Source organism: Vespula pensylvanica, chromosome 12, assembly GCF_014466175.1.
Source record: "Vespula pensylvanica isolate Volc-1 chromosome 12, ASM1446617v1, whole genome shotgun sequence".
Classification (NCBI taxonomy): domain Eukaryota; kingdom Metazoa; phylum Arthropoda; class Insecta; order Hymenoptera; family Vespidae; genus Vespula; species Vespula pensylvanica.
The window spans coordinates 4294978-4302477 of NC_057696.1; positions in this window are offsets into that span (position 1 = coordinate 4294978).

The following is a 7500-nucleotide window of genomic DNA, read 5'->3' on the forward strand; positions in this document are numbered from 1 at the left end:
AGAAAGAAAGAAAGAAAGAAAGAAAGAAAGAAGAAGAAGAGGAATAGGGGTGCACAGGGGTATAGGTAGAAATGTGGCCCAGTATAGCCGTGTCCTTAATTGACAGGCCGTGGTCCCGTGTCCTTCGGCTTCGTGGCAGGACCTCGTTAGCGCGGGGCTTCGCGGAGTGGAAGGAAAGAAGAAGAAGAAGAAGAAGGAAAGGGAGAGAGAGAGAGAGAGAGAGAAACGAGTAGGATGGCAGTTAGAATGGCATCCGTAGAGCGTCCGCAGGATCTACAGAGCCGAACGGAGAGACGTCTCTAAATTAGTCGGGACACATTATCCTCGATAACGCGTAGCTACCACCGGACGAGCCTTTGGATCGAGAAATCGATCGTCCTCGGAATCTAGCCTACGCGTGCAACTAATCGTCCTCTCATGCTCGATTCTTTTAGCTACGGTCGTGACTCGATATATATATATATGTGTGTATGTATGTATGTATGTATGTATGTATGTATGTACACGTAGTTAGGTAGATAGGTAGGTACCCTTAGATATCACCGAGCGATTCTACTATTTTATTTTCCGATCTATCAAACTATATATTTCATTCGTTTTAACAATCGTTCGAAATTTCATTTCAATTGAATTCGCCGATCGTAGCTGATCATTTCGTCGAACAATTTTTCGATGAATTCGATTTGAACGATAACGAATAAAAGGATTATGTCGTTGACTGAATTAATCCTCGATAATGATATATGTTATTATATCATTAAGATGAATAAAGAGAATTGGTTTATGTCTAAGTGGTCAAACGTTTAGAAAATAAAATAAGAATCGGAGAAGAGAGTAAGTAATCCCGTTCGTCCCGTCTAATTGATTTTCTTCGGTAATTTAATTATCGATTCGTCGTCGCTCCTCTCCTCGTCGTGACTCTCTCGATATATTCGAAATCCATTTATCGGGAAGAACGGGAGAGAAGGAATTAGCGTTTAGAGAGGTAGTAGCGAGAGAAAGCTCGTCTTTTATCGGTTAACAGCGATCTAAGCATCGATTAGGCACGTAAAGAGTCTTATCCTTTTGGTTTCACTGTTTTCTTCTCTGAGGATTCTACTAATAATATCCGTTGCTCGCTCGCGTTTATATCTTCCTCTTATCGGTTAACATGCTCGACACTGAAAAATGACATACTTGGACTGCTAAACAAGTGAATTATATTTAGAAAGAGATGGAGAGAGAAAGAGAGATAGAGATAGAGATAAGGATAGAGATAGATACCCAGAGTGAGAGTATGTGTGTGAGTGTGTGTGCGTATGTGTGTGTGAAAAAGAGAGAGAGAGAGAGAGAGAGAGAGAGAGAATGCTTCATCGCAGGTGGAACGAAGTAATTACCAGCGAGTCAGAGTAATCAGGGGCCCCTTGGCGCGTTAAATGCGAGCGAATGACCGCAAAAGTAGTCTCGAAGTTACTTCTCTCAGCAAGTATCATAGACACATCCTGGATACCTTCAGGATGACGAATGTACGCTCGTATAATACGAAACGTGCGATAAACACGCGGCTCAACGCGACGGCTGGAACGCGGACGTTTCATTGAAATACCTTTTTAATCGAATACGATAGTTAAAGCCAACCAAGGCAAGACGATGCCTCATTATGGGGCCCTATACTTCTTACATTTTTACACATGAGATTTCCGGATGTTTCTTCTAAGTTTATTATTATTAATATTATTATTATTGTTGTTATTATTAGATATTATTTTCGTTTTTATTTCTTGGATATATATGTAATTACGTACGCGAGGAACTTGGGTGTACCAGGGCATTTACTTTTTTTTCTCTCTCTATGTTTTTTTCTTTTTTTTTTTTTGTTTATCTTTTTCCGCGATCGTGCACTTCTTACCTTGCGCATCGACATTTTTGTTAACATTATTATTATTATTATTATTATTATTATTATTGTTATTATATTATTTTCTTTTTGACTTTTTGACGTCTGTGTGCACGAAAGATTAATGCGTACGTACTAGGACATTTCCCTTTTCCTTTTTGCGTTTGTATGTATGCCTGTGTTTCTTTTTTTTTTTTGCGATCATGCACCTTTTCCGTTGTGAATTGGCTTCACGCTACCTTAGAGACAGTCGTTCATTTTCTACGAAATATATATGCTGGTATACGTATCTATGTATATGCGGTGGTATGCATCAAGCATTTAAAAATACTTGGCGCATAGCGAGCGTTGTTGCACTTCTTGCTGCCATCCTTTAGCGCCCCAATTATCTTCCTAGCACCGAAGGTGCACCTGCTTACTTCAAGGTCGCTGACACTACGCAAGTGTGATCCATGTCATGTATTACGTCGAACGTTTCTCTTTATTCAATCAAAACGTTGGGGACGTTGCGTCTCGATAACATTATTGTTTGTCTTTTAAACGTTTTTCAAACGATTTATCTTAATTTATGTCTCTCTTTTTCTGTCTTTCTCTCTCTCTCTCTCTCTTTCTCTTTTTTGAAAATCTATCGATTCATATCCCTTTGTCACTCGAAACGACTTTGGAAAGACGATTTACACTTTTCTCTGACTCTTCTCTGCCGGTAGCTAGAATCCTTTTCTAACGGAGTCCTCCTCCTAATATATTATAATTTGTCTCGAAGACATTGGTGTTTTTCAGATCTCCCGTGGTTAGGGAGAACCACCGCGCCCTCAGATTTTTCCTTCCTTTTTTTTTATTCCCACGTGTGTCTATTCCCTTCAAAGGGGCGTCGTTATTTTGACCTATCCGTGATTATTTCAATTCATGCTGTTATATATATATATATATATATATATATATATATATATCTCTCTTTTTTGTTTTCTACTTTTTTCAGAGTTTTTTCTCAACAAAGAGAAAAAAATTAGAATCTTGTATTGCAACATCATCGATTATTTACCTTACTCATTTACTCTAAACCCACGGATAATTTCTCTTCGAGAAGATCTTATCAGATTTTCTCATAAATCATTGTCCGATATCACACGTATATTTCGTCAATGATTCAATTACCGATCGGTCTAAGATTACAAAAATCTCACTGCTTCGCGTGTCTTTCTTTTTTGACAAATTCAAGAAAAACAAAAAAAGAACAAAAAAGAAACGGAACGAAACGAGAAAAAAAACAGGAGAAGAAGCAAATCTACTTTCGTTCGCTTTGTGCGACGGTACAACGAACGAAAAAACAAAAGATGAAGAAGAAGAAGTAGAAGAAGAAGAAGAAGAAGAAGAAGAAGAAGAAAAACAAGAAAAGAAGAAAAAAGAAAATAGGAAAAAAAGGAAGGAAAGGAAAAAAAAAAGAAAAAAGGGTCAGGATTCTTCTTTTACCTGAGTTAAAAGAATTCGCGTCGTGTTTTTCGGGAAAAACGTCAAGAAGATTTAGTTCGAGCGGGCACGAAAGGATCCATAGGACTTTTCGACGTTAACACGCGCTCTCCTTTTTCCCTCCTTCGTCCACCTTTCTATTTCGTATCCTCGTCGCGTTTCTTTCCCCCCGTAGCCCATTGGGAATGATTTGTGAATTGTTCTGCACGAACGAGCTTGACGTTTCTAATTAATACCTGCGTCTGGTGACACGCGGCAAAGGGGATGCGGATTTTCTACGCGAGGATTATAACATGGCGTTTTAACTTTTCGTTCACGAATTTTCACGTTCATCAGAGAGATACAGAGACAGACGGACAGACAAATTGACAGAGAGAGAAAGAGAGAGAAAGAGAGAGAGAGAGAGAGAGAGAGAGAGTATCGAAAACAGCGACAAAGTCGAATAAATTATTATCGTTTTAATCGAGAGATGTCACACGAGAGAGGATTAGAGAATGAGAGAAGGGAGAAATCATCAGGGTTCTTAAAACACATGTAAGGGTCGTGAGAAACGTCCTTCCGTGCATCCTTCCTTTTCTTCTCCTTTTCGTTTCGTTTCTTTCTCTCTTTATTTATTTATTTGTTTATCTCTTTCTTGTCTCTTTTCTTTCCTTTCCTTTTCTTCTTTTTCTTTTTGTTTATCTTCAAGTCGCACACAGGTGGAGAAGAGACGTCACCTTTTCATTGTTTTAAAGAATTTCTAACGGGAAGACGTGGCCTCAGGTAGACGACTTTTACGAGCTTGTCCCCGACGCGCCCCTCGTAATTTCAAACTCCAACTCGGAGGTCCTCGTTAAATGTTTAATTCATTTCTCTTTCTCCGGGAGGTACTACGTCTTCCTTCTTTTCTTTTCCTTTAAATCTCGGAAAGGAAAGAGAGAATGATATATGCGTGTGTGTACGTGTGGGTACACGAACACGAACAAAACAAAAACGTTTCATCGACAAAAAAAGTAATATTATCTTATTTCCTTGTCTACTCGACCGCTAAAGCTAGATATAATATAAAATAAGAAGTTCGGTTCAGTAAGTCGTTGAAAAACAAGTTCGCATAGATCAGGAGGGCTTGGTGTTTATACGATACGGTCAAACGATAGAGAGGAGCTGCAACTCTCCTGTTCGCATATTGTTCTTTGCCAGGAGGGGCAAGAACGACTTGGTAGTAGACTGTTGAGATAGAGTAAGAAAGTGGAGACGAAGAAGAAGAAGAAGAAGAAGAGGAAGAAGAAGAAGAAAGAGAAAAAGGAAGAGGAGGAGGAGAAGGAAGAAGAAAGAAGGGTGACCGGCTAGGACTGAAACGAATGATAATGCGGAGGATATCGTATTAAAATCTGGCGTTACCTAGGCCCCAGCGCAACGAGTCCTGGGCGCCAAAATAGATGGACCTCGTTACAAATGGAATGGAGTTTATAATCAGTATCTCTCCGGTGGCATCTGTGTGCCCCGCGTTGTCGAGTAGGGTACCAAGAAGGAGAGTGAGAGAAGAGGAGGAAGAAGAGAAGAAGAAGAAGAAGAAGAAGAAGAAGAAGAAGAAGAAGAAGAAAGAGAAAGAGAAGGAGAAGGAAGGTAGAGGTAAAGTAGAAGAAGAGGGAGGGTAAAAGATCCGTGCGCTTGTTGCTGCTTCGACTCTTCTGGTTCTGGTCCTCGCTTCTCCGTACTCGTTTATATCTCTCTAACCGGTGCCTTTTTTCTCTTTCTTTCTATCTCTCTTTCTCTCTCTTGCTTCTCTGTTTTGCCTCTTCGTCTTGCTCTCCCATGTTTCTCTCACCGCTCGTTGCTCGCTGCTGCCACCTGCATGCGAGAAACAAGTCCAACAATAAGATTGTAATGGTCTCCGAGACTGCACCGTATTTATCATTGCCCATTGTTTAGCAGCGTCAGGTTGCACTTTTTTAAATTGAATTCTTGCGTCTCCTCTGTCTCACGCAGATATCCTTGTGGTTTGTAGATTGCTTTCTCTCTCTCTCTCTCTCTCTCTGTCTTTCTTTCTTTCTTTCTTTTTTTCTTTCTCTCTCTCTTTCTCTTTCACCGTTGATCGCGAGCGGCCCGTCCAAGTACTCTCGGTACACTTTGCGGCTCCTCACGAGGAAGAATATCGTTCTTCCGGATCTTAAATTTGTGGAGAAGGCTTCGACATGGGAGGAGAAGGAAGATCGGTTGCTCCAAAATCGGTAGTGAAAAGAAGAAGCGAAGGATACGAGAGATTGAGAGAGAGAGAGAGAGAGAGAGAGGACGGGTGGGCCAAACAGGCAATCGAATGGAAAAAAAAGACTGCAGAAAAAAGAAGAAAAGAAAAGAAGAGAAAACAACGGACAAATACGACAAAGATTGACAGAGTAAATGAGCATCAAAGTGATATATATATATATATATATATATATATATATATAAAATAAAAAAAAAAGAGAAAAAGAAAAAGAAAAAATATTACCTTCCGACGAAGGCAAAAGTAGGTAGGTAGGTAGGTAGTAAAGAGAAAAAGAAGAAAAAAAAAAGAAAGGAATGAATTTGTATAAAAGGAACAAGGCACGTGAGTGAATGCAGAAAGGTTGTGCATGCGAGAGAGAAAGATGTAATGCCATGGAAGGAAGGTGCGTCCTTCGGTGTATCCTTCGGTGCATCCTTTGGTGCATCCTGCACGGCATATTTGCATGCCGTCTGTGCAAAGTAAGTCCGAAGGGGGCGTGGGGATCCTCTCCATTGGTTCACCATCCGAGTAATGGTCGCTTGCATTAGCTACTCCACGGAGCTCCGCGGGCCGTCGTAGCCAAAGCAGACTCCGATAATTCCTCCTCCTTCTTCTCCTTCTCTTCTTCTTATTTTTCTTCTTTCTTCTTCCTCTTCTTCTTCTTTCTTCTTCCTCCTCTTCCTTCTTTCTTTCTTTCTTTCTTTCTTTCTGTCTCTCCGTCTCTTCTTTCGTTTCAATATTTTGTATTCTTCTTTTCCTCGATACGAGCTAGCAAACTCATTTTTGACAAACGTCTCGAACACTCGCATCGATCGTGAATTCGTACAACTCGTTTATGAGAAAACGATTGGATATGATCCAAGTTATAACAGGGAATGAATGTTTGTTCATCTTGTTCGAAAAGGAGAAAGATCGTTCGAATAGAACATATCAGGGAGATATTAATTTTCTCTTCGACGAATTTTGTAGTAATTAAGAGGAAGGGAAGAAAAAGTAAAAAGAAGAAGAAATTTAGGGGGAACAGGAAGAGGAGAGGGGTGAAGAGGAGAGGAGCGAAGGCAATGTACTCGAAGGATTTTCGAGTTCACGGAGGAGGCACCAGGTGAAAGACGGCTTTCCGCGTGGACTGAAGCGTGACAGTGCTCGTCCAGTCCAGCCGAGAGAGATAACGATCCCCACGATCTGGATCACAAAACGCATCCACAGAGTCGTGAATACAGGCTCGCAGGCATGCAGGCGCTCACGCACGCGACGCATAGCCATCAGACAGAGAGACAGACAGAGAGAGAGAGAGAGAGAGAGAGAGAGACGGACGGACAGACAGACTGAGAGAGAAAGAGAGAGAGAGAGAGAGAGAGAGAGAGAGAGAGATTTCGATCTAGCCATGAACGAGGTCGGCATATGGGACCTCGTTCGTGGGACCAGCGAGTCATTTGGCCGATTACTAATTAGCGAGTTTGCGCGAGCGTGAACCCAATTTCTCTGTTGTGTCCACGGAAGGAAAGCCGGACGCGACGGGCCTTCATGATAATGCGAGACACATCAGACCCGTATGCGGTATCCCGAATGACGGGACACTTCCATATCGCCCTGTCGTCCCCTGCTCTCTTAGACGATATCTGGATGTAGCAAGATCGCAAGAACCCTTATGCGACAGTTAGAACCATATGCATAGTCTTAATGAGAAGAAAGATACCTGACGTGCAAGGATTAACGCCTGACGTGCAAATGCTTCCACAGTAGTTCCCCAATGTGTTACATGGGAACGATCGTTAATCCTCGATCGTGACGTAGAAACTAAAAGATCGTTGAGAGAGACGTTCCAAAGTAAATATCTTTTAGCATTGTCATCGTGTTTGGTCCTCGTCGATCTCGACGAGTTTATACGATTTCTTGGAAATTCGTTATCGTATGGACAATTAATTATATC